The sequence below is a fragment of the Pleurodeles waltl genome, chromosome 3_1, assembly GCF_031143425.1.
Source record: "Pleurodeles waltl isolate 20211129_DDA chromosome 3_1, aPleWal1.hap1.20221129, whole genome shotgun sequence".
NCBI classification, from domain to species: domain Eukaryota; kingdom Metazoa; phylum Chordata; class Amphibia; order Caudata; family Salamandridae; genus Pleurodeles; species Pleurodeles waltl.
This window is the reverse complement of record NC_090440.1, coordinates 1,281,784,730-1,281,811,547: the sequence shown is the minus strand read 5'-3', so window position 1 is coordinate 1,281,811,547 and position 26,818 is coordinate 1,281,784,730. Positions and strand designations below refer to the sequence as shown.

The 26,818-nt window shown below is 43.3% G+C and overlaps 1 protein-coding gene across 2 annotated transcripts in view; it reads right to left on the bottom strand.

The window, feature by feature from the left end:
* The window catches only part of EPB41L5 (erythrocyte membrane protein band 4.1 like 5), an 873,454-nt gene extending 849,851 nt beyond the window's left edge, over positions 1 to 23,603 (bottom strand). The window contains exon 1 of one of the 2 annotated variants that reach the window (XM_069224616.1): positions 23,307 to 23,603. The gene's annotated coding sequence lies outside the window, so the exon portion shown is untranslated. The remainder of the gene's footprint in view (positions 1 to 23,306) is intronic. The other variant, XM_069224615.1, reaches the window with a different exon arrangement.
* Positions 23,604 to 26,818: the final 3,215 nt, after the last annotated feature.

Genomic DNA, 26,818 nt, shown 5'->3' with positions numbered 1-26,818 from the left:
CAACACTGCAAGGTTACCAATAATGTCCCCTGCCCCTAATACCCCAAATGGACAACGCCGACGGTGCACAGCCACTCACTCACTTTCACCCATATGGAGCACACCTATGAAGTCGATTTCGCCCCCTGGTACCCGCTCCACTATTGGGGATTGGGAAAAACGGGTTATCAAGGATCAGTCAGATAACTGGATGTCACATCTTATTTACACCCACACCGATATTATGGACACAATACAACAGATGTCACATTTTGGACAGCAATTAGCACTGTTGTATATGATTGAAAAATTGGAGAGGGATTGGAAGTCTTGCATTACAGATTCTACCCCTCTCCCTTATGAACAAGAATTAAACCAATTATGGCGGGACAGTAGGGCTTGTATTCTTGATAGTAGCAGCATAAATGAGGGAGTACGCATTTGTGTCATAGCCAGGGAAGATGTTCTAAATAGATATGACAAGGGGTACCCAATGAGGGAAGTGCACCCTGATATGCCCACTGCAGCTGCAGTCGCAGCAGCAGCTGCCGCCGGACAACCAGCTCCCGTGCCGGTGGCCCAATTTGTTCATATACCATGGAAAAGGGAGGAGGTAATGGCTATAAAGAAAGACTTGCCAGACCCTCGAAAGAATCCAGCTGGATTCTATCGGGACCTTAGAACTGCCATTTCCACCACAACCATGACACTCAAAGACATTGACTATTTTTTTGGTGTTTTATTGGGTCCTGAAGTTTGGCATAAAATTAGAAGAGTAGATGATGCACCTACTTTGGGAAATACATGGGGGGGTTTAGAAGCACATGAAGCACAAAGGGCACCAGGAACCCTGCCGCATCAGGATATTTTAGATTTACCTAATCGGATATTGACTAAGTTAGAAACTGTTATACCTCTTCAGACTGTGGATTGGGGAAAGCTTGCCACTTATAAACAGAAAATAGGTGAAGATGTCCCAGATTATTTTACTCGAATTGAACAAGCGTTCATAGATTTTAGCGGTCAAGACCTCGCCACCGTAACAGGTGTCACACTATTTGTAGAACGCTTTGTTAATGGCCTTCTACCTGAAATATCACAAAAATTAAAAGCAACAGAGAGTTCGTGGATGACGAAGGGACAGGCAGAGATTTTGCAGATGGCACAATACTATGAGAGCAGGTACAAGGAAGAATTAGAAAAGAATGAGAAGTCAGTAAAAGAATTGAAGAAAAAGGTATTATTACAGCAGGCATACCCTCAGCGGGATGCAACCCCTCAGCAAAGGGGTGGCCCACCAAGGGGACGGGGAAGGGGTCGAGGCCGAGGTGCATCTGCACCACCCCAAGACCGCCGATTAAATATCAACCAATGTGCCTACTGTAAGCAGGATGGACATTGGCGTGATACTTGCCCATTACTGGAAGGAAGGCAAAGTATGTCACTTCATAGAGGGAACGCGGCAGGTAATGCACGAGGACGAGGAAGAGGTAGAACTGATCAGAATTCGCAGAATGAGAATCAGGTCCCGCGTAACACTAATATTTTTGACAATGCATTTGAACGACAATATTATGCTGATGATTTCTTTTCTGAATCCTACAATTATTAGGACAGCCACAGACAGGGCCAGGGGCGAGTAAGTATTCCTGTAGATCAAAATGGTCCCTACATTGATGTAAAAATCGAAGGAGAGGGCCATAAGTTTCTTCTAGATACTGGTGCCACCAGAACATCTATTGCACATTCTGCAGTCCCCGGGGCTCCCCTGTCTGGGCTTCATACCACATCAATTGGGATTTCTGGAATCCCCGTGGTGAGCCCCATCTCAACACCTATGAGAGTAACTGTAGGCCCATTTACAGTACACACGCCACTCTCTTTAACATCAGGTTGCAATGAAAACTTGTTTGCATTAGATTTGTTAAAGAAATTAAATGCAGTTATTCACTGTTCAATGGATGGTGTCTATGTAACTATGGATAGTGTTTCCCCAACTCGGTGCATGTTCTCACAGGAATACGACTTACCCCCAGAGCTACAGGAAATAGACCCTCGCTTATGGGCCAAAGGCAAGAATGATGTAGGCATTATGGATATCGACCCTATTGTAATAAAAATCAAACCAGGTGCCCGGTTACCTCGTGTGCCTCAATACAAATTACCTAAATCAAGCGAAAAAGGGCTCAAGGCAGTCATATCTGATCTTGTGCATGCAGGTGTCATAAAGGAAATAGTAAGCAGCCCATGTAACAGTCCAATCCTTCCTGTTGTAAAGAAACGAAATGATGCTAATAGATTAGATGGTGAGCAATCATTTACTGATAACACAGTATATCGATTAGTTATTGATCTCCGAGAAATTAATAAAATAGTAATTCCCCAGTTTCCCGTGGTCCCAGACATGAATAGTCTTTTCACCATGATCCCACCCTCTGCGTGTTTTTTCACCGTAATCGATTTGAAGAATGCTTTCTTTAGCATTCCAATTGCCGAAGAATCTCAATATTTGTTTAGCTTTGCGATTTTTGGTAGATCATTCGCGATGACAAGAATTCCACAGGGCTTTGTTGAGTCCCCGAGCATATATAGTCAATGTCTTAAACGTCAATTAGACCAATTCAATCCACCTACAGGCTCTGCGTTGTTGCAGTACATTGATGATATTTTAATTGCCTCAGATTCCATGACACAATGTAAGACTGATACTGTTGCATTATTACATCATTTAGCACCTCTGGGCCATAAGGTGTCCCTTCCAAAATTGCAGTATTGTAGAGAGGAGGTCACCTATCTAGGACACCTCCTCTCTAAGGAGGGAAGGAGATTACATCCAGACAGAATTAAATTGGTTCATACAATGACTGCACCACGCACCCCTTCTGAAGTCCGAGCATTTTTGGGATTTACATCTTTTTGCAGACAGTGGATTCCAAATTTTTCACTTATAGCAAAACCATTGACTGCTCTGACACTTTCAGATGTGCCCTCTCCTGTACCTTGGACTGACAAATGTGAGGAGGCTTTTCAAGAATTAAAAAAGGCGATGTGCTCTGCTCCTGTATTGGGTAATCCGGATTACAGCAAACCATTTGTTTTATTTGTGCATGAAAAGCATGGCTGTACATTGTCTGTTTTGACACAGGCCCAAGGTGGGAGACAACGCCCTTGTGCATACTTCTCTTCCACCTTGGACACTGTGGCGCAAGCTTTGCCTACTTGTCTTAGAGGAGTGGCTTCTGCAGCAGCTGCGGTGAAACAAAGTGAAGGGTTTGTTGGTGGCAATCCGCTCACTGTGATGGTTCCTCATGCCGTTGATATTTTGTTAAACAAGACACAGACGCAGCACCTCACCAGTGCTCGTCTAACGGGTTACGAATTAACATTGTTCAGTCCAAATATTACTTTGAAGCGGTGCAATGTCTTGAACCCAGCTACGTTACTACCCCTCCCTCAGGACAATGTGGAATTTGATCATAATTGCATTTTTGCCACTGAGGAAGAAACTAAGGGACGGGTAGACTTGACAGACACTCCCCTATTTGACCCACAGGGAGAGCTGTTTGTAGATGGGTCTTGCTTCAAGTTACCAGATGGTACGACCACTGCAGCCTATGCCGTCACCACAGTCAAAACAGTGGTTGAATCTCATAGAATCCCGCAAAATTCGGCACAGGCTGCAGAATTAATTGCCCTCACCAGAGCTTGTGAAATAAGTGAACATCTTAGTGTTAACATCTACACTGATAGCCAATATGCGTTTGGAGTAGCTCATAATTTTGGGCGACTCTGGGCGAATAGAGGCTTTATCACGTCACATGGCACTACCATCCAGCATGGCAACTTGATTGTGACACTTTTGACTGCTCTCAGTCTGCCCCGTCAGGTCGCAATCATTAAGTGTAGTGCCCACAAAAAAATTACTGATGATATAGGACGAGGAAATGCTTTTGCAGATGCTACAGCGAAAGCAACAGCACGAGCACCATTTGACAATGCATATGTTGAGAGTAGCATCAAGGGAGAGCCCCAGTACGAAGTATTAGAAAATACCATGCAGTGTGTGAGAGATATTCAAGCAGAAGCAACAGCAGAGGAAAGGGAACAGTGGGAGAAGAACGGTAGACTAGACAGTGAGGGTTGTTACACAGATGACACAGACAGAAGAAGATGGATGTTACCTAATTGCTATGTACACGCTATGGTTACTATGGCCCACAGTCCTGCACACATCAGTGCCCAAGGCATCAAGACAACTTTGGACCATGTTTGGAGTAATCCTCTGATATCCAAAGCTGCTAATAACCTGGTTAAAAGTTGTATGGTGTGTGCAGTGCACAATGCAGGAAAAGGGACCCCTACGCCCCCTGGTCACTTTGCCCCTCCTGATCTCCCTTTTGAAGCTATACAGATGGATTTTATCCACATGGAACCGTGTAACAAACTGAAATACGTGTTAGTGGTAGTATGCATGTTTTCAAAATGGATAGAGGCCTACCCGTTAAAAGACAATGGTGCTCTCTCTACCGCCAAAATATTACTAAAAGAATATTTTCCTAGATACGCCTTGCCACGATTAGTCTGGAGTGACAATGGCAGTCATTTTTCTAATGAGGTAATGGAGAAGGTCTGTACCGCCCTTAACATCAAACATCGATTTCATGCTGCAAATCACCCACAATCAGCGGGCCTTGTAGAAAGGTATAATTACACCTTGAAGAGCAAAATAGCTAAGATTTGTGCTGAGACCAACTTAAAATGGCCAGATGCTTTGCCCCTAGCATTAATGTCCATCAGGATGACTGCCAGTAGCAAGTCACGATTATCCCCCTATGAAGTTGTCATGGGGAGGCCAGCCAATATCTGGGGGGTACCACGACCAAAGAAGCTTTCTGAAGTGCAATATCCTTTGTTTGTAGATTACTGTAAACAATTGACTAAAGATTTGCGTTTGATCCACCAACAGGTCAAGGCCAGCCTACCGACTCCTCTTGAAGGCCCTGGTCACCCTTTTAAGCCAGGGGATTGGCTTATGACAAAGAATTTTCAAAGAACCAACAGTCTTCAGCCCAGGTGGCGGGGGCCAGCCCAGGTACTGCTTGCAACACAGACAGCGGTGAAAGTGGAAGGAAGGAAAAACTGGATACATGCTAGCCACTGTAAGCGTGCACCAATTCCACTACAGAGTACTCTAACAGCAGAATTACCATTGTCTCCTGATTACAGCGAAGTAGGGAGACAGGAAACACCTCCACAGGTTTCAAGTGCTACTTCTGCTCCTGCGGTGACACAGCAGCCCAGTGACGAAGAGTTGCTGTTTGAAGATCAACAAACTCATTGATACAACCTGCGTCCTCGCCCATCCAAATGAACAGAATTTTGAAGGTGCGTAAGGTGGTGACCCCTACGAAAAGCTACATTTACATCACCCTGATAGCTCCTAGCTTGGAATTGCAAACTGAGGTCTCTTCTGAATGGCCAAGGAATCCTTTGCTCAGCAGAATACGGCACGCCTGCCTTTGTGAAATACAGTTCCCCGCTTTCACCGCCACCGGCATTTCCGATGCCATTGATGTACCAGCATTAAAACGAGCTATCCTCACTGTTGTTACGCACACTTTGGGCGACGAGGTTGTAAATGACTGTGATGACTAAAATTCCAGCATGAACACGGGTGACTAGCCTGTGCAACGACACCAGAACATTGGTCAGAACAATTGTCTCAACGAGAACACAAGTATAGTGGGATGCAGCTTGTGCAACGCTATTCAATCAGTGGGTAAATGGAGTTAACAGTTCTGTGACTGGCGAGAAAGAAAAAAAAAAAAAAAAACAAGTACCAGTTCTACGGAAGCGGCCAGCCATTAGGGTTGGTGCGGTTTGTAGTCCCAGCGGTAAAAAAAAAAAAAAAGAAAGGTGCCCTTTTTCTGTTTAATACCCAAGCACATCACTAATCTGGTTGAAAATTGCTGGCCTCCGCCCTCATTTTGCTGAGACACTGAACGAAACTGACAAACTATACTGAAGACTAACTTTGAAGTATTGCGACTTACTCACTGGGAGTTGAGACTCACCAGGAGTTAAAACTTGAAAAGGAGAAGCTAAGGGACCTAGGATCAAGCCAACCTCTATTGTCCTGGACCAACCAGTGCAGCCTAACTGCTAGAGTGTAAAGCACGGCGGTGCTGAACCCTAGTGGGTGTGAACATTGAAGGAAAAATTTACTTATCTGTATCTATACGTATATGATTATTAGTATAGTGATATCAATATTTTGCATTTACATATTTGGTAATTGTGTGAGTATATTTTTGAACACGCGTAGGCGGTTGAGACGAGTAAAACGGTATCATAGAAAAGTTGTAGGACCAAGGAGAAGAGCACAATAAAATTATGAAGATATATCCATTTGGCAGGACAAATATCCCTCTAGAGAATAGGGAAGAGTGGCCTTATAACTATTTCTACAAAACCATAATGAAGTACCTAGTGACCCTTATGTTAATATGTATAATGTCCAGTGGTGTTGCATCATTGTTGCAAAATCCTACCTTACATCCATTGATAAAGGTTCATGGAAAATTAGCGGAGACATTAAGTCTCACTGACTGTTGGATTTGCCGGCACTTGTCTAGACACCCCGAGGATCCTATAGGCCTTTATGAAGTACCAGTATCACCAAGCGAATATGAAAGAGGGGAAGTGTGTCTTGTACCAAATACCACTTGGAGATGTGACCAACAAGAATATCAATGGTACCCTAGGTGTGCGGTGCTCCCTAATACCCAGGCAGAATACAAGCTCTCCCCGATGCCTGGAGAGAATGCCACACTTAAAATGTTTCCCATATGTTTTGGTACCTATTTTTATGGGCAAAACCCAGAGGCAAAATACATGGGAAAGATCCCTCCTGAACAGTGTGTTTACACTTTGTTATTTGATATAAAAACAGGGAATTGGGATCTTGAAGGAGAGGAGAAAATAGACAGAAATTGGACAGCGTTAATTAATGGGACTCATCAAAATTACACTGTGAATTATTGGAACCTGACTGTGGGAGAAAATGAGATTCTAGTAGATCCAGAAGGATTGTTATATGATCCCTCCAGAGAACAAGATAGAAATGGGAAAAATTCACCTGTAATATTGTCCCGGGTTTTCCTTGGCCCCCTCTGGACGGCTAGATGTTCATATGTTGCACCCTGGGCAAATGTATCATTGCTAAATACAATCTGGGAAGATTACAAATATTGCAATAATTCTGAGCATGACACCCCAGAGGGTGTAGGATTGCCTCGAATAAAATACAGCATTATAAATTCACAAATCCAGGGAGGCATGTACTTCGTATGTGGAAGAACTGCATATAAAGTACTGCCTCTAAACTGGGAAGGGATATGTTCACTGGCATATTTGGCACCCAACATTACTGTGATATCAAATATATCATCTTCCCAGCCCCTTAACATGGGGAGTTTTGCACATAGGTACAAACGAGGGACACCCATACTGGAGGAGCGAAAGAACTGGGTATTTCAAGTATTACATGTTCTTATTCCCGGATTTGGAATTTTCGATTTGCAACTGGCAATGATGAATATGTCAGCTGAATTAGCCATTGCATTTAATGCCACCAGAGAGGCCATAGGAAGTATACAGGTAGAGATAAACTCTGCAGCCCAATTGGCGATACAAAATCGGCTTGCCCTAGACTTGATTACAGTACAACAAGGAGGAGTATGTGTTTTAATCCAACATCAGTACCAGCAAAAGTGCTGTTATTTCGTCAACAAGTCATCAGAGATAGAATTGGATATTGGGAAAATAAAAGAAGCAGTACAGGTATTTGAAAAGGGGGGCCAATATGAAGGAGGCGATTGGACTTTATCATGGTTATGGTCTTGGTTTGGGGGGTGGGGCTGGTTGTTTAAAGACATACTTTTTATAATAATAGCTATTGTATTAAGTTGTTTATTAGTGCAGTGCTTACCTGCTCTCTGTTCCTGTTTAAAATTGTGTAAACTTCCGCCAGTGAAAATACTAGAAACCAATCGAGCTATGATGCAGAGAGAAGAGATAACTTCCCTAATGGCTATTGACCCCACTGTCCTCACTGCAGATACTGGTTGCTCATACCCATCGGTTGTTTATGTCCCCATGAATGCAAATTTCAATGAAGTGGGAGTAAAATTCAACATATATGAGGAAATTTAGAACTATTCAAACGTTTATTATGTTCAGAAGAAAAAAAACTCAAAAAGGGTCGATTGTTAGAATTCATTTTGAATTGCTTCGTTTCTTTTACACGTGTAAGTTTGAGCTTTTGTTGTCTCTGAACGCACTGTCTATCACATATGTTATCTTATGTATATTTGTTTAGGTAAAATAAGCCTGGTTCCACGCCATGGGTTTGCAGCTGGTTTCTTTCCCTAACTGGGGCACTGTATTCATTATAATTGTGTGTTCACATAACTAACTGACCTCGGCTGTGGTATTTTGGGGAGGGAAAGGCTGATATCTATACCTTTGAACAACGTAATCCTTTGAAGGGTCTCAAGAATGTGGGGAGTCAGGCAGCTGCAGAAGGGAGGCAAGGACAAGGCTGGGAATGGAACAAGTGTGTGGATACTGATTAACTCCTTAAAAATATCTGTATGACGTATATCATTAGTTACACATTTTATGTATCCTTTGATGTATGAGTATAAATATCACTGTTAAACGCTTTATGTCAGCACACTTTACTTCGGGCCTGGGATGCCAGTGGTAAACCTGTCCTCTTTGCTGCAGCAAAAATAAACAGACCTTTGGTCATTGATTTTTCACTCCGGCTCTCCGTGTCAAACTCCTTTGTAAATGCATTTGTAAGTATCTGCAAATATGTGCATTTGACAGTTCCAGCTACGTCCAGAGGTGCAGAGCCTCTTGACAAAGGGTCCAAGCTGCAACTCCGACCTGCTTGCTGCAGTGCCACACGCAGGTGGTGTTGTCCGTGAACACCTGCACTACCTTCCATTTGAGAGGTGGTAAACAACTGAGGGGTGCTGGTAAGGCCATAGGAGAGCACAGAGAACCGAAAGTATTCGTGGCCTACCGTAAAACCACAAGTAATGTCCGTGGGCAGGAAGGACAGGAATATGGAAGTAAGCGCCCTGCAAGTCTAATGCTACCATCCAGTCTCCGTGGTCCAGGGCAGAGAAAACCTGAGCCAGAGTGAGCATTTCGAGGAAGATTGAGAGACGAATGCCCTTGTCATTTTTGGACACCAGAAAAAAGCGGGAATAGCAGCCACGACCTACTTATGGCACAGGAACCCTCTCTATGGCTCCCTTGGCCAAGAGTCTCATAACCGCCTGGCGACCAAGTGCCAAGTGATCCTCTATCATCCAATCGTAGGATGATGGTGGCATGGATGGAGGAGTAGCCTTGAAGGGGAGGGAGTAGCCCCTTCGGACTATCTGCAAAACCCACCTGCTTGATGTGGTGGACTGCCAGCAGGTGATGGCGAATCTTGCCTTTAACTGGCCTCTGGTGAGAAATCCTAAGTCTATGAAGGTTTGGAGGCAACAGCATGGTTGGGGTAGGAGTGGGGCAAGGGGGTAATGGGATGGGGGGGGGAGTGGGGGGGGGTTGCTGTTGACTGGCCAGACTGCTGGCTCAACGATCGAGGACAATGGATCCCACATATGCTGCCGCGCGGAGGCTGGGCAGCAAGTGTGGCATGGTGGCTGAAGGTAAACAGACATGGTGGGTCACCTCCTCTGTAGTCACAAAAGGGGCAATAAGTAGACTAGGTGTCACAGCTGCCCCTCATTTCCTTTCCTCCAAAGGCCTGCCTGTAGCACGAGAATCCTTGAAGCTCTCAAGCCTGCTTTGTCTCCGAAGCAACGGGTGCCATCAAAAGGGCATGTCTAGAAGATGAGCTTGGACTTCCCCTGAAGAGACTGATATCCTCAACCAGACATAGCGACTCGGGGCCACCATCATTGCAACCTCTCTGCCCAGTGAGTTGGTTGTGTCCAGTCCACATCTGACTGAACTTTGCTGCAATTCTCCCATCAGCAACACCTTGAGAGGGTACAGCCTGGGCCTCCTCCAGGACCTTTGGCAGCACTTGCACAACTGTATCCCACAACGTGTGGGATTAAAGGCCCAAAAGGCATGCGGTACTCACTGACCGCAATGCCAGACTGGAGTAAGCCTCATGGATTCCCCTTCTGGGGGTGCAGAAGGGAACGCACCCGGAGATGTAGAGGCTTCGATAACCAATCAGGGAAGGGATGTTGCATCAGGAACGCTGGGTCAGCTGGAGCAGGTTTATGGCTGCTGGCAATAGTACTGCTCACAGGGGCACCCGTGCTGGGTTTGAACCAGGTACCGAATAGGACATCCGTAAAGGCTTCATTGAAGGGCAACTGAGGTTCAGAGGACGAAACCCCAGGCTGAAGAACCTCTGTCATAAAGTTAGTCCTGATTGCCAAAGGCAGCTGAAGGCCCAGGACTTCGCCCGCTCTTTGCACCACCATGGAATAGGACGTTCCCTCATCCGTAGCCATAGTAGAAGAAGAAAGCATGCCAGCGTCAGGGGAAGTATCCAGGCTAACGACCCCTCCCATTCCTCACTGTGCCCCAACGCTAAAGGAATAAGGGTCAGGATCTAACATAGGCAGCAAGGCCCCTGTTGGATGTTGCAGGAGGATTGGGCGAGAATGAGGAACTGGTGGGGGGGGGGGGTGAAGGTCGAGGTGGTGCGACCGAAGCCCGTTTGAATCCAGGAACGGATCCATGGGTACCCCCTGGAAAGCAACCTGAGGGGGGTCCCTTCTTACCCAGAGCAGCAGGTCCTAAGGCACTCCAGGAGTCAGAATGTCCAAAGATGAGGAGCAGGGCCTCAGAAGATTCCTTCAGTTGGGCAGGGGTCACCCTGGTTCCCAGGGAGACGCGGAACTGACCCAGACGCAGCAGTGGACAGAGACCTAGCAAGACAATGCTCCTTTTCCTTCGTCAGCTGACAGAGTGGGTGAAGTTGGAGAACACATTCTTCTTCGACTTCTTCTTGTTCCTTGAGTTAACAGATTGTCCTGAGGACTTTGAGTGGGATGACGATGAAGGAGGGGCTCCCACAACCATACTTGGAACTTTCCTCTTGACTGAGATTAGGACCTACACAGAGCCCAGCGCGGGGCTGAAGGGCACTTTAGGGACCGCTCCCCCAAAGCTTTTGGATTCATGGCCTGGCACTCAGAGCACGACTTCTGGTCATGCTAGAGACACCACAGGCACATAAGGTATGGTTCCGTTACGGACACTGCCCGATGGCACGATCCGCAGGGCTTGAACCCAGTCTTACACCCAGATATCCTTTGTGCACCAGGAGTGTTAACATCAAAAAATAATCAACAAAGTCAAAAGAGCAATCAAAAATGACTGAGGGGTAGTTCATCTTTGGATCAGCACTAGGCTGGAGCGGAAAGAAAACAACTGGCGTCACCGTGCCGAGGAGCACCTATATAGGTCCTGCGACGTCATATCCGGCGCAGAGAATGCCAGACGCAGAGCTGATCAACGTCACTTAACAGCAAGCAATGGTACTACTCAAGAAAATTCTCCAGATCCAGACGGACGCCTGAGGGCAATTCTAAGGTAAGAAATCTGCAACTAGATGTCTGTATCAGATACACATGTTCTTACCAAATACACACAATCTTTTCACTATTTAAAAAACATCTTTCTTATGGTGCAAGCAACAAGTAAAAATATTTACACACACAAACCTAAACAACTGCATCATGCTAAACTGGCATCCTTACTTATGAGCATGTCATGGAGATGTTCTGATGGAGCTTGGAGCAGTACCCCGAGCAACGGGTTGCTGGTAGGCCGAGTGCAAGGACAAAAACACCTCCATTTCATGATGGTAAACACACAGACTAAACTGCCAAACCCCGTTCTATGTTCACGCTGGCTATATTGCACCATCTTATGTCCTCCAAGAACATTACCTACCTCAAGGAGTTTTTTTTTTTTTTCCAAGTAAAAATACCATTCCTCCCCACCTTACTCTTGACACAATTCCGGTGGCCTGCAGGGAAAACAGGCACCCAGGTACCAGCCAAGAAACTCTTCTGACTCACTTCCACTGTTCACAGCTTTCTGTCCTCGAGTCATACACAACTTCTCCACTACATACACCTTCAAGTCCTTTCACCTCCTCCATCTACCACACCTCATTCATGTGCCTTGCAGGTTACAGAGGTCTTTGCAGAAGGTGCTACCCTGTCTCCTCTAACTCACTGGAGAGATTACCCCATGTCAAGAGCAGCATTTTGACAGATAACCCCCATGGCAATCTGATGGAGCGTATTGGACAGCTTTGTACACAGGATTGTTTCCACTGCTGAATAAACACGATTGGACGATTACAGACCCTGGACTACTTACATCTGCATCAGAGAGGCACTAAAACTTCTCCATTGCTGGAGCTAAATTGATCAGCGTTTGAACATTCAAAGTGCGCACTAATCTCATATTTATATTCAGACATGCCCATTGCACAAGTCATCCACCTGGCCAAAATTTAAGAAACAAAACTGTTCAGTCTAGACTTGCCTCACAACATTTCATAATCCAAACTGAAAATGTGCCAGGTAAATCCAACATCAATTCAAAGTCTTCTGTTCCACTTTCTTCTGGTAAGTGCATCCAAATGGGAAATGTATTCTCATCAGACCACAAAGAGACCGAAAATCAAATCTTATCAAAAAGGATTACACATAAATGTGGCTAAGATCAAAAGGCAATTAGCTGAAAGCCAGACGGTCTATGTGCTACATGAGCACAGATACACTGGAAAGATGTGTATTTATGTCCATTTCTAATTTAGAGGTCATTGGACTAATTTTGATTCAAGCCTACCAAAACGCAACCGACTTTCTATGCGCAATCCTGACAAAGGAAGGAAGATATTTTGACAATAGTTTTCCAGAAGTCGAACAATTTAATCTGTCATTTGAAAGACCTTGATAACCCCTGGAGCAAGCTTGAACTTTAATGAACTGATGTAAATAACTCGGCTTCAAATGAAAACAAATGCTTTAAGATCATCATCTACAAGGAGATCACTCCAACTAGTAATTTTCAATGTACAGTTTAACTACCTTTCAGTTGTCCAAATGACAAGTTTTCCCACCACACTCGTGCAATTACACCAGCTTGTTTTGTACATTCTTGCTCCATTAGCTTCAGTTGTGGCTTGTCTTACTGCTTTCTGGCCCAAGGACCAGACGTGTATCTCCTTTCAAATACTTAACAGTGCCACAAGGTTTCAATGTGTTTACCTTCACAGAGACAGCCAAAAAAAAACAAACACATTTCCAACAAGTTATTTCTATATTTCATCCTATGATAAAGCAATAAAGCTCAAGTCTTTGTAACAGACTGAAGAGTACAGACTGTTTAACATTACAATAATACAGCTTTAAAGGAGACCTGAGAGAAGTACATAAACTCACATTTAAACACATGCATTTTACCAAATAGTGCTGTGGAGAACTGAACACTGCACTTTACACCAATAAACATGGGTGACAACAGGCAAGTAGATTGTGTAAATATTAACAATTTTTGTAAAACAGGATCTGTAATTTGTCTTCCTATTGTGTGCATATACGGTTGTCTTAGATGTCTGGGTGGTCTCTAAAGCAGCCTAGAGCATGCCTACTGAATCTTATGGCTCAACGTGGCGATCGGTTTAAGGTGAAAACACACGTGTTGTACTAACTACATGGGACACAGGGGCTCGTGTAGTAGCCACTGATTAATGGTGTGCATCACCTTGATGAACTGCCAGCAAGCATGTTATTTTTTCCTCAGGAGGAAGTTACAAAGTTGCGTTTTCCTAATAAGTGTGTATGGTCAGGAGTAGTGCCTTCCTGATTTCGGTCGTTCTTTGGCAGTATGTCTGGAGGTTTGAAAAAAGAAGTAATTTTTATTTATCGTCAACTGAGCAATGAACAGAGAACTTAAAAGGATATTGTTCTGGTCATTGGGAGCCTGTGTAAGTCATTAAGGGCTACAGTAATTGGTTACAAGTTAAGCATGCGATTACCAGAAGGCTTCCAGCTGCTAGAACATGCACACTGTATAATCCATTACAACTGACCTGACCTCAAGCACTGGTTAAGGTGCAATGTGTCCACGTATGATGCTACTGGTTCAACTGAGAGCATGGAGGGAGTGGGAGTCCCTTATATGAGAATAAATATATATAAAAAAATAAAAATAAAAGCTGTCATGCAGAAAGATTCTGTAAAGTGGTGGCCAACCAGGACCAATGTCCTAGTAAGCTGCAGGCGAATTCCTTTCCCCGGAGGTATAGCATAGACACTTCTCTAATCTTTACAAGCAGATACCCCGGGTTAATGCTGAAAGGGCTCTCCTACTGCAACAACACACCTTAGGATGGAATTGAGTGACTTCAGAGCAATAAAAGCAATTGCTCCAGGTAAAGCGGCAGGGCCGGATGGTGTCAGAGGTGATCTCTTTCTTACTGACCGAGGGCTGGGCTGTGTATTTTAATTTCTTATTAAAGTTAATTTTTAAAGGGGGTGGGGGGGGGGGGCAGCATTCCATCTAGCTGGAAGGCTGCCGAAATTATCCTTATCTTTAAAAAGGGTGTGCAGGATTCTCCCCTAAATTACAGGTCGATCAGCCTTATCGATGTTGCCCAAAAGGTCTTTGCTAAGCAAATCCTAGGGGAACTGGAAGAGTGGATCGAAGACAATCAGGCCCTCTCTCCTTTCCATGCGGGGTTTTGCAAAGGCGCAAGTACAATTGATCAAGTTTTTAGTTTTTTATTAATCTAGACCGTTCTTATACAAAAAAGACGCATCTACATCTGATCTTCGAAGACCAAAAGTCCGCATTTGATCTTGTACCGCGTGAAAAGTTGTGGGAGGTCCTTAAAAATAATGCCATCCCCAACAGTCTTTGGAACATTTTGGTCTGTTTATATGATGATACATAAGCCCAAGTCAGATGGGTTCGAGGTGGTGAGCTTACTGAACGTATCCCTATTTTCAGAGGAGTTCGCCAAAGGAGCATTCTAGCCCCAACCCTATTTTCGTTATACCTTAACCAAGTGGCCTACCATCTAGATGTACCCCAAGATGATGCCCTGCCTCTGGCGGGATTTAAGTTCCCTCTCCTATTATTTGCTGATGGCACTTCATTGATGTCAAAGACCATTAGTGGCTTCCAACGGATAAGTCTGCAGCTTTCTGTTCTGACCGGACCTGGTGATTAATCACTCTAAAACAAAATTCATGGTCATCAGAACCCACAGCTTGTTTAGGGGTTCTATCCTGCTGGATGCCAGTTTGCTGGATAAGGTTTCTGAATTTATTTATTTAGGAATCAAGTTAATTAGCTCTATGTAATGGTTGTCCCAGGTCGAGGGGAGTAGCTTGAATCTCACAGCACTTTGCTGCCTTTCTTAGATTTAACCAGTCATCTCGATTTATGTATATCTCACCTGCTTTACAGTCTTATAGGGCCAAGGCTGAGAGCAGTGCCCTTTTTTGGGCTGAGGTGTGGGGTAATGCTGATGTGATATAATTGGGGATGGCAGAGAACATGGTTTAAGAGCATTAACTAATCTTACAAAATACACCCCCTTAATACCACTTCATCATGACCTGGACGGGGAAGCCATGATCCACAAGGCCCAATTAAAACCATTAATGTTCTGGCGAAAGCTGAAGTACTCCCCAGACTAATTTAGTTCCTCCCTGGATGTGGTTTCCCCCCTGATAACTCGGGCAAATCAAGTGGTTATGCAAGGTTTAAAATATTTTAAATTTGAATGGGCTTAGGTGAAAGAACGACTGGTTAGAATGCTACCACCGGTGATGCCAAGTGGTAACATTTATTGAATGTGTTCCTCACATCAGCTTTTGTGTGTTTGTTTAGCAGATGGTTTGGCCCATAAATGTGTCCAAGATCTGATTTTGCACAGTCTGGTCTGTGAACTGGTTTGGGAGGAATGTGGGGCGAGAAGGCCCAACTGGGATACCGAGATCAAAGCTGATGGGGAGATATTTACTCCATGCTATCAAGTCCCTTCCAGTTACAGAGATTAGCTTTTTGAAAACTCTGAATGCAACAAAAGTATGTTCTGCAGTACGAGTTCTCTCAGAAATAGGCTGGAGGAGGTCAAAGAGAGGTTAGAAATGAGTAATGGGGTCTGATGTAGTTTCAGCTTGTAAAACGAGGTGTTGAGGTCACCAAAGAATCTTGGGTATTGGTGGTCAATGAATATGTTCAAAACAGAACACTAGAAGAGTTACGAAAGTTATTGTCCTTTGTTGCAAGGAGGTGGTAAGCAGATGACTAGGGAGGAGGCAGAGAAAGAGTGTATTGGGTGCACTACGCATCAATAAAAACTTGCACTCTGGAGGCGCATGGCCTTGGATGATGCCAGCGCTCGCTGTTCCTTCACACCTTTTCTTGCATAAGCGATAACTGTAGCAGTCCATGTATTCCTTTGGGATAGAATGGCGTAAAATAGGGCACCACTGCCCAACCAAGTCTTCGTGTTGAAAAGGTGTAGAATGGAGTTAGATGGCATGTGATTGGTTGTTGCACAAAGAGCTCACTTTGACAAGCAGCATGAAAGGTGGTTTGTATGCATTCCAATGTCTTATACATTACCTTAGAAATTGGGAGGTTTAAAGAAATCCTCTATGTGCAGATGCAGGAGTGTGGCTGAACGCATTGTACAGGGTCACATTCCTGAAGTCTCACTTTTCAAGGCAACAGTCAGCATCACTGGTAATTGCTTTATGGCGAACTCTACCTGAGGTGACCACCAAAGGAGTGCACTGGGAGATTTAGCTGATGGTTGCAAATAATGCACAGACCTGTATGGGCACTGTTGAACAGTGGCTGGAGATACTTTTTCATGCTGACATTTTTCCTGGCAAGACAGCACAGTGTTGCAGTTCAGAAATATCTCCTGTCAGTTTGCAGCAGTGAAGAGTGTTGGTTTAACGAAGTGATGGGTGGTGACCTAGTGGTTTGCTAGTTATATTTTTCCAGTCTCGAGTGATTGTGTTCCAGTTGGTTCTCCAGTAAGTATTGCTGCCAATTCCATAAGTGAGGTGAGGCAGTACAGCTGTCTCATTAGTCAAGCAGGTAAAATAAAGATTTGACACAGGATGTAGAGAAGAGGGTGAGTAGAGACAGGGAAAGGTGGTGGGAGGGTTATGTGAAGTCAACATTTAGGTAGGTAAGTGAACAATATAGTGTTTATGAAGATGTTTGGAAGGTTGATTATGGAGGTTAAGGGCTGAGCGATATTGCACAGTCATATTATGCTATGAAGTGATTAAGAAAAGGACTTTACATAGTTAAGTGTGATCAAAATACAACTAACAAAAGAAGGAAGGTCAATATTACAATAGAAAGGGAACACAATTTTTTCCTTCACATCCCTAACTTTTCACCTGCAAAATGTACAAAGCAGGGATGTAGAATCCCTATCACCCAATGGTCAAGACTTATTGTTTGATGTGAAGGTCTCCAAGTTTATTTTTTCCAAGAGACAAGTAGGCTAAATACACTGCAGCACAAACCCTTTCGCTCCCAGTTTACACAGTGCTGCAGAATGACTGAAGGGAATCTGGACTGTCTGCTACTAAAACACGTAACATATCCATATGTGTAACACAAAGCCTACTGTTCGGTTTAGTGCTCCAAGAAATACAGAGTTCAAAGCACAGATTGGACTAATGGCAGATTTCAATATAAAAAGGCAACACGTTTGCAAAACTGAACATCTACAGAAGGATTTTATTTTGTAAGCAAACAATGTAGTAAAAAATATTTTCAAATTCATAAAACAAAATATGAAGGTCAAAGACCGTTGTACTAAACTATGGTTATTTTTAGGCCAGCTTTAAATACCATTTCTCTAAAGCATCATTTAAATACATGCGTTTGAAATAAGTGTACCACTAATGTGGGCCTAATTTTAATAGAAAAATCACATAAGTTCCCCTCCAGGTCAAGGAACTTGCATTGATGCAGAATTATTACCTTTGTGGAATTGATAAGATTACAAAAAAGTAAACCTGGAAACTTACAAGTGCAAATTTCCAAGCCTACTCCTACCAAATATTCTGAATTCCATTTAAAAGATACATGTGTAAACAGGAACCTACAGAGCAAATGCCAATTAAATTGTTAAAACATGTATGGAAAAATATTGCCCTCCATGGATAAACTCCCTTTCCACCGTTTTACTTTAACACTTGAGAGCAGTATATTTGCTGGGCGTGAATGGATCAGAGAGAAGTTGGCAAATAACCTTAAACACGGAAGTCTGTGGGTGCACTCATACTCCAGGGGCATTCCAGCATTGGAACAACAACTTTCAAACCTTGTGAGTATATGTGCTTCGCGATAAATATTCATGAGACTAAATCCTTTCATGAATAGAAAATGAACATTTGTGTGAGTAAGCCAAACTTAGATGGTTAGCTAGCCCATAATATTTTTAGATAAATACAACCCTGGTATATTCAGTAAGTTGCATGATCAGAGCCGAACTAAAATCCAAACCCTAAGATAATATTAATTGTGGCATTATCAGAGACGAAATTATCATTGCCCTGATATACTAAGAATGCAGCTGTCATTTTTCAACTCATTACATGGAACCCAATGGGACAAGTGTGTTTTTCCATACGTCAAGTGAGTTTCTGATGCATCTAGTCCTTGAAGCAAGAAGATATTTTATAAAGTCACACACTGATAAAGCGAAGTATGACTGAAAAAAAATACTAGAGGCCACAAGTGTAGTCGACTTACCACAAATCCTGATGTAAAAGAATTCAGGAGCATAGTTCTCAGGGACATAGAATGACCAACTCAAACAAGAAAAAGCAATATAAACTTTATTCGTGGGTGTAAGAGAACATAATACCATCATAGATAAACAGCCAACACGTGTTTCATCACACAGGTGACTTCATCAAGGCTGGGCAGTCCGGCCAGAGTGGTAGATAATACTCAACTATGTGGGCTAGAATAGGTGAAATTGATCTTATTGGATTAGTAAAACTGAGAGTAGTATGGCTGCCTGAGCAGCAGCAGGTGGGTTAGGTGTTGAGCACGTAGGTTAAAGCAGGAATAGCAGGCCCTGATAAGCCATGAGTCAAAACCTTAAAGAAGCCGGGCGGAGAGGCGCGATAAGCAGTCTAGGAGCGTCTAACCCACCTGCTGCTGCTCAGGCAGCCATACTACTCTCAGTTAAAGGCATCATCTACTAACAAGACTCAAGACTTTTCTTCAACCTCATACTTCCTCTAACCTCCAACACACCGTCAGGGATTTTCATCCTTGCCACACTATTGGACATTATATTCTGTGTGCTTTGGCCAAATTGTTCCAGTTTTGTCCTTGGGTACTCGGATACCCGTTTTGGTGCCTTCTGGGTAGTAGGGCACCGGGCCAGGTTGCACGAGACTTTGCTCTTGTTCATATATCTGTTAAAAATTATTGTTTTACTGCCTAGAAGTGCGGCATCTTTTACCCTTACTACCCATGTGTTTCTTTTTTCCAGGTTGCTTCTTAAATCTACCTGTCCTGAAAAAAAAAAAATATATATATATATATATATATATATATATATATATATATATATATATATATATATATACACACACACACACACACACACACACACACACACACGACTCTTTGGTGCCATGTAGTGCAGTGACAAGTTACAGCAGCAACCTCATTACGTAAGATCTTGAATAATAGCCTCTCCAATTATGCCAGGACTACTACTATGGTGGGGTTTGAATATTTACAATTTCAGTCCCTACTATAGCAATTTCCGAATTTTGCCACTTTTCCACAGATCTACATATTGGGGCTGGAGGAAGAATTAAGCAATAGTTCCAGAGCTCGAATGCCTTTGAGTCTGCAAACCAACTAGCGTGCATGTTTTAAGGATTTTCACCAGCTCTTCTCTGATTATTTCCCGTAATGAGAAAGGTTGGAAATTTACTCCTGACAAAGGCAGAAGTCTAATTTTTTCCAGGGTTGGAAAAACGTGGATGGAGGGAAAGTGAACTTGTAAATGCTAAATAGATTTTTACATGAGAAAATCTACACATGCATTTTTCCTCATGCCAAGATACAGTTCACAAATATTTTCTATGAGTACAATTTCCTGGTCTCCTTCTCTAAGTTCTATGGAATTCATGAAAGCCACTAATTCAAAGACATATCATGGGTGCACTTATCTCACTTTCTTTAAGAATTGGGTCCCTAATTAGGTCTGTGTTAACAGACATTTTGTTTTTATTAAACTTCTATTTCTCTATCTATTGGCTGGCTTTATTCTGAGTGATCGCATTCTGCTCTTCCACAAGGAGCATATTGGCACACAAAGTAGTTTTGTTCAGTATCAGGAACTACTGTGACAATCAGTGGCATAACAAAACAAGAAGGCCCTTCCCCCCCCCTGCAAATAACATGGTGGGTCCCCCTCTAGACTCACTAAGGGCAGGTGCTGTGCTCAGGGGGGTGCCTGGAGGGGACCTGCAAGGCTTTTGTTATGCCACTGGTGGCAATGTGTGCTTTTTGAGACCAAAACTTTTTTTTTACCTTTTTGCTGGTGTTTGCTACAATGGTGAGGGTCTGGCAGCTCCCACAACAAAAGTGTTACAAAAGGCATGTCAAAACAAGACACGCAGTGGGGAAAAAAAAAAACAAAAAACATTCACTTCTACCATGCTTAAGGAATACTTGTCTTTCAAATGTCAGGGGGAGGCACATCATGCAATCAATAAAATATGTGAGGTCATTTGTTCTACAAAGCTACTGTTCCATTTTAATTCTGAGAGGTTGCAGAGGAGTACCAGACCCTCCGTGTTTTCAACCTCTGACAAGGTTGCCAGCAAAGTTTCCAATGCTAAAGAGCAGACAACTACCATGACACAAACATGGTCAAAAAAAAAAAAAAATGCTTTTGCTGGTTTAACGCAGATAAGAAGAAGCAGTGAACCTATAAGCTAACTTGAATGAAGTGTGGCCAAAAGAAGCGTTAGAGCCACTAAACAGGATATCACGCAATGCACTATATGCAGAGGATGAGGTATCTGCAATTGCACCCTAGTAGTTTTTTTTTTTACAAAGGATCATTTCGAATTAACGCACATAAATTACATGGAATAAGAAAAGGATCACGTCTCATAGAATCCAGTATTATTAATATTGGTCGTTTGGTACAACTGTTGGTTCTAAACCATTGAGAAATGTAATTACTTACAGGACTTTTTGTATGAAAGGCTGAAATCAACAATGGTTACTTTCTAAAGATTTAAACATTAATAAAGAGAACGTTACCTAATAAAGCTATGAAGAGTCTGGTACAAAATTACATATCAAAGCTGGCATACCGAGTTGACGCTTGCTATCATACAGAAAAGGGGCCATCACTGAATGACGATAAGCGTAACAGAGTGGCTGCATTCGCAAAATCAAGCACCTGCTAGGTTGATTCAAGTCCACACAAAAAATTGTTATCAAATAATTATTAGAAAGGTTAGATTATGGTGATGATAACTATTACCAATTGATAGTTCGTTAAACTGTCTTAGCACTGTAAATTACCCAGTAACACTGAACATGTTATGTGGAATTGATCTTTGCATCACCACTTAGGAAGAAAAGTTAAAAATCTTGTACCTAGTGTTTTGTTCACCTTTCACGAAGCTGTGTCAAGTAAGGGCATTAGCAGTCAACTTAACAGAGGGAATGGGCCGCTACGCATCTAAGAATAGATATCGTATCTGTGAATGTTTGGCACTCTAGCGCGACAAACAGGCTATAAGCGAACAGCAGCATATTTAAAAATGGGCCACAGTTATGACCAGCGCTTTGAAAAATATATAAAAATCACACACACGTTAAGCTAATTGGTTGCCTCAAACTGTATTTGCCTGCACAAGTGCACTAGTACTAGGTTAGTGGATCTTGGAAATGCAGCACTATAGCTAGACACGGAGCAGGACTGTAAAAAGATAAAAGATGGGATGCAGTCACTGTTAAAAAAATAAAAAAAAGAGGTGTGTCTTTGTCTTGTCCACTGGTCCCAGGGGGCTAGCAATCCAAACTAGGCCCGCACCAAGTATGACAAGAACCAAGTCTTTACCTCCATACAGTTTTTACAGAGACAACGGCTAGTCATTTTCTGCTTCAACATTTACTAAGTGTTATTCAGTGCAGAGATGATATGCCGAAACAGAAAGGTTGCAAACAACAATTTCCCCCCACAATTTAAAAGGGTCTGTACCTTTTTTAACGTGATTACATGTCAGTATACACATGTTATCATTCTAGATTAACTAAAACAGTTTCACTGCTGTGGACCAATCGATGCTGCAGTAAAATGAAACACCACCTGTCAAATTTGCTACTGGAGTGCATGTGAATGGTAGTTATTAAAACCAATTTAATGCATACTGTAAGACGGTTTGGATAGAAATAGAATATAAATGTTCAAACTACTTCATACATCTCCCACTCAGATAAAGCACAAGGCATCGATAGAAGCAAACTGATGCACTGGCACATTAAATATAAAGAGATACGGTTCAGATTTCATCAATAAAAATCCCATACTTTTCCAAACGATACATAGAAGCGAAACACATTTGAAACAAACTGTTCACAAAGCAATGAATCAAGAAGCAAAAAAATAAAAAGACTGTTCGGATTTTGGGTGCTTGTATTTTCGAGCAGGGTGTGTTTCTCCTGTACTGCCGATGCATAGGAGAGCACTGGCGCCAGTTGCACTCCTCTTTAAACAGGGTGCCAGAAATGCAGGTGCTGCCTCCTCCGGATTCGGCAAAGGGAAGTCTTTCGAGGACAGTCACGCCTGCTGCATCTCAGACAACAGCCTCGCAGTCTTCCCTGAGCCTGCACTGGGTGGACGAGGACGCGTCCACTAATTACACCGTGCTTGTCCTGGGAAAGTAGGGCAGAGACTCTGCGAGATCACTATAGCTTCAAGGACAACAGTGCACACGCTCATCAATACACGTGAAAAGTTGCGGTGGCACACTGTCCTGAGGATGGGGAGGCCGAAGTGGTTTCCAGGGATGAGCATGCACTACAGGGTGGGTGGGGCCTGCTGACTTGCCGGTTATCGGATCTAAAGGAGCAAGCAGACTTTAGCAATTTGCAACCTGTAGAGAAAAGTCACAGCGGGGCGCTCTTAATTCCGCACCTCCCTTGCCCATACCTCTTACCTCTAAGGTGGGTATGGCCCAGGCGGCGTGAGAGGTCCCAGCTAGGGGCTCCTTGAGGCAGCTTGTGCTGAGAGAGACCCTTCGACTCCCGTCGGCAACAGATGCTACCGGCTCAAACTCCAGACAGGGAAAGAGATGGAAATCTCCCAGGAAATGGCGCCCGGCCACCTCCTCCTACACCGCAAATTAATTCCTTTTACCCTCCTCCTCCTTTGCCCCTGCCCAAACCGCCCATTCCTCCTCCTCTCTACCAGCCCCTTAAAGGCAACGCAGGTCTTCGGCGCCCTGAGCCAGACCAGACTGCTCGACGCTCCGCCCGCTTCTAGAAGAATTGTTTCTGCGCGGCTGACAGCTCTCTGTTAACCCCGCCCCTCCATCAAGAGCGGAGTGCAGAGTGGGCATCAGCACCGAGGAGCAGCAATCACCGAGCCTCCGTCGGTGCAGAACTGCCCGTGCTGAAGAGAGATCCCTGGATTCATTGGCTTCAGGCAGTCTTTAACGTTCCCTAAAATATTGTCAGACTGGAGAGAGAACAGTAAATGATTAACCTCTTAAACTGATTTACACCGCCCTCAAATATTCTAAACATGAGTTAAACTGGGAAATTAGCCAAACTAGCGCCAGCAGAGAGAGAGACTGTTACATCGAAGCACTGGATTATGACCGAAGAACATGCAACCAGATCACAAGCAGTCTGAATGCAGCGTAGCGACTGACAGTTCAGAATGAATGACAATATACCATGACTGTGGGAAGTCTTGAGTTCTGCTCTAGCTCCTCCGGCGAAATGGATGCAGGTCAAGGAAAACAGTTGCGGAAGAAACTTCCGAGGGGGCAGGTCAGACAGACGGGGAGCTGAAATGATGCGGGTGTCAGTTCCTGCTGTGGAAGTTCAAATAAAATGTTTCTTCCAGTAACTCATTTTGCAAGATTACTCATTCACCAAGATTACACATTCGCCACAGGCCAGCTTGTGAAAAATGCCACTTTATTAGGACAGGACTGTAGTAATTCAAATTCAGTACCATCATATGCATATCAACTCCCCCAAGCCTGACTAATATGTATTAAAGTTCCATTCAAATATACCAAATTAATCCCCAAGACCTCACACGCCCCAATTCCTTCTCTGTTTTGTATCTCCCGCCCATTCGTGCTACAACCACTTCATCCAAGCATGCCCCAAATATCTTAAATCGCTCAAGCTTAACATGCTGCAACTGTTCACAAAGTTCTCCCCACAGACCCTTTCTCTGTGTTCCCACCCCTTCAAGGGGTGATGCACCCACTCGTGACTCCCCATCTACCTCTGACCTAAAGATAGAAGTGCAGCAGTCCTTCGCTGGCAACTACCCCACATTACGAAGGTTTCAAAAAACTCTTAAAGTTGCTCTACGTGCCTCTATGTTGCCTCCAGAGGTCAGGGCAGGTGGGCGGATCAACATTTAAACCTTCCCTCAGGAATTCCATGTAACCAGTGCTTTAAATGGGCCAGTACTGTCCGGTACTGAGTACCAGCACTTTTTTATTTTGCGAGAGTGAGAACTGATAACGCGGTCAAACCTTAATAATTTAACTTACAAGGGGACTCGTTTTAGGCCAATTAATCTTTTGACCACGTTTGGGTACTTCCCAGAACGATATATCCGTTTAGCATTGCAATCAATAAGACAATAACCTCATCAATATTCATCAATACTAATCAATAGAGCTAGTCAATAACATGTAATAAGAATTAAACGCACCTTGACTCTGCGGCCATGAATAACCACACAAATCTAGTAAGATTTAGGATATTTATTCTCTATTAGTTACAAACAAACATCATATTTATTAGTTGCAATATCAATAAGCACATTAAAACCACTATAATCTGGCAACTCGAGTAAGACTTTATCAAAGCATAGATCATGAACATTAGAACAAAGCACAACGTTAACATGAATCAGCTTTTAGCAGAGTTTCATTTAGTACATTATTCAACAAAGCAAAAATCTAGTCAGTTGTCTATTTGCGTCAGTTTAGTGAACTCCTTAACTAACCTCAAATTAGCATCAGCATGTTGGGCTTCATGCAAAACAATTTAGCAACCACTAATTTGGAAAAACATCTAACTATGGCCTCTATCAAAAAAGCAGTTGGTGCCTAGAAAGAAAAAGCAAACAGACAATTACAATATATCATCAGATAGTTACCCATTCAAATGGGTCAGCATACAGCGTCAGTCTTCATCCAAAGGACATCAGTCGATTCACCATCAGCCAGGATAGAACAGGTAAGTCTCAGCAGGGCATAGTTAAGAAAGAGGCTCTTCCCTCATAAGGAGGAGAAGTAAATATCAGGCAAAGAGGATGGTTTAGAGTAATAGACAAAAGTCTCTCAAAGTAACGGCAAGGTAATGGCAAGAATGGCTCAGTAAAGGGCAAAGTAGTGCTGGTTTCTCCACGGATCATGCCTTTATATCAAAGTCGTCGAACAAGTCTCTAATTTCCCATTGGCAATATTTGGTGCATCGTTATCTCTGTCCAATAATCTATCACACACCTTAGTAGAATTTTCACCTAAGACAGTTCTCATGCAGTTGATTTGGTTCCTGTGATTGACGTCTTCAACAGGTGGAATGTCAGGTAAGAAAAGTTACACTTGTTGCTTCAGTCAGTAGTTCCACTGTCTTCTCCTAGTCCAGGCGACCTTGCACTTGTTACGAATTACACTGTTGCATTCGGCAAGAATGTCTCCTTGAGCAAGTCGGGTCCCATGAGAAAGAATTTACTACGGCTACACACATATCTCTACCATCTGGAAAAGTACAGCTTCTAGTCCTTCAGGAAAGTAGCACATTGCACGTTAGGAAAATACAATTAATATGAGACCAGGCAGCTAGGCCCAGACCCTTGCTAACTAAGGCCTAGTGATTAATTTAGCAAAAGCCTTAATACATAGTTCTTAATTCTAATACAAAATCATACATTAGTACATTGTTAATTCATTATTAGTCAGTTTCATTAATCATCGTATACATTGGTGGCCACTCCCCGTGGGCACATTTGAAACGCGTACATTATTTTTTCTCTAGGTTAATACATCTTCTATGCGGCTTCATTACACATTATATCGCAAGCGTTTCATGTTAATATTGATTACAAAAGTCACACTCCAGCAGTACCTGCACTTCTCAAGAAAAACGCAATACTTTTAATTGGGGAGTACCAGCACTTCTCAGAAACATGCAGGTTCTATTTTTCCATTTCAAGCACTGCCTGTAACACACCTACTCTCAAATGTACGATGAATCAAGGGTCACCCTGGCCCTTCACCCACACCCTATAAATATTACCTGGCAAACCCCTCCCTCCCTGACTTAACTAACCTATCCTGGTCAAGGGCTCTGTGGTTTGTTCCACTTGCCCAAATTACCCAGAGAGATAGACTGGCCTATTGCCCTTAGCCCCCCCACTTCCCAGTCCACCATTGTGCAAGATTGCATATTCACCACAGACCATCTTGTCATG